Genomic DNA, 1,852 nt, shown 5'->3' with positions numbered 1-1,852 from the left:
GGAACTCACTCTGTAGTTCCAGGCTAGCCTTGAATTCACATCAATTCTCCTACCTCTACCTTCTGAGTGCTGGGATGAAAAGCATGCACCACAACCCCTGGCCTCTCTGTGATCTTTTTTTTTTTTTAACTCGATGGCAAATAAGTACAGCCATGCATTACTTAACAATGAGGTGACTTTCTGAGAAAATTTCAGGCAACTTGGTCAGTATGCGACTATCCTAGCACATGCTTACACAACTAAGATGGTGCAGATCAACCACTTAACCTGATCTCTTAATGCAATCAAGAGATGAATAACATAACATGAACGAGGTCCTGTCAGTGCAACACAGCACATGTTTACTGAGCAGTATTTTATTTAAAATATTTTTATTTATTTATTTGCAAGCAGAGAGAGACTTATAGAAGAGAGACACACAGAATGGACACGCTAGGGCCTCCAGCCACTGCAAATGGACTCCAGATGCATGTGCCACATTGATTGAGCTTAGCAGGCAAGGGCCTTAACTGCTGAGCCACCTCACAGGAGTACATTCCAAAAGCATCTCACAAATGTAATAATAAACCAACAACATCACCGTATGACTAGACCCCTTGGACACTTTAGACTGTCCTAAAGGTGGTGGGTAGAGGGTGAGATTTCTTGTGTTTGTGAAAAGTCACTCTTGGCAGCTAAGCCAGTATGGATTAGAGGGGCAAGACTGGTCATAGAGATATCAGTTCTGAGCTGTGACAGTAATCCAGGGATGGACAGTGGAGGCAGGAGGACACAAGTGGAAGTGCTGGAGAAGAGCTTAGATTTAGGGCTAGAACTGTCAGGAGCTGGTCACTGATTGGGAGCTGGGTGGGGGGAATGAGGGAAAAGAAAGCATATGGGTGACTACCAGGACTGAGGAAGTAGTGATGGTGATAATGGGTTCTTCTTTGAACATGTTGGCTTGTTAGTACCTATGGGAGAGCCAAGTGGGCTATGACCATCACATCTTGGGTTCTTGTAAGGATGAAATTCATGGGAAATACTTAGTCCAGTGGCTGGGGAATAGTAACTGCTTAATAAATGTGGGGTATTGTTCTTGATTAGTTTTTTTCAAGTCAATATGCTACTTGTTAGGCAATATTTTCAGAGCCATTTGGGGAAAACCAAAAAAGACAAAAAGCTGATGGCAGAGAAAGGGAAAAGAAAGTTATTCTGTAGCTGTGTACATGTCCATTTTCTCACATAAAGACCATGGGTCAACAGGGGAAAAGTGGACAGATCACGTCAAATCCAGGTAGAGTGTATTAGTTATGTTTGCATCATTCTGACCAAATGCCTGACAGAAAAGAGTTAAGGGAGGAAGGCTTTTTTTGACTCATGGTTTCAGAGGGATTTCAGCTCACTGTGGTAGGGAAGGCAGTGATAAGGGAGGCTCCAGCTATGGCAACGGGCATGTGGCTCTTCACATCTTGCCAGATGAAGAAGTAGAGAGCTATTCCAGAACCTGGGGTGGGTACAACCTTTAGAGACCCACTCCTGGTCGCCTACTTTCATAAGCCAGGCCCCACCTCCTATAGCACCACAAGCTAGAGAAGCTAGTATTCAAAAGATGAGCTTGCAGAAGACATTTTGGATTCCAACCATAAGGGTGTGGGGAAGGGGAAGTAGCAGGAAACAAGCCTGCATACAATTGCTTCTACAATCCCAGGAAGCAACAAACAACCCTAGACAAAGAGTCGCCAGCATCCTTAAGAGGAATCAAGAGGGAAATTTGGCTGATTTCTGTGATTAACTCTAACTGGTTTGTTTCGGTGGGAGGCTGAAAGGGTGTGAGGGGTTGAGGAGATTCTTACTCAACATCAGCAAGGAGCTG

This window comes from Jaculus jaculus, chromosome 8 (assembly GCF_020740685.1).
Source record: "Jaculus jaculus isolate mJacJac1 chromosome 8, mJacJac1.mat.Y.cur, whole genome shotgun sequence".
Classification (NCBI taxonomy): domain Eukaryota; kingdom Metazoa; phylum Chordata; class Mammalia; order Rodentia; family Dipodidae; genus Jaculus; species Jaculus jaculus.
The sequence above is the reverse complement of the archived record's forward strand: the minus strand, read 5'-3'. Positions refer to the sequence as shown.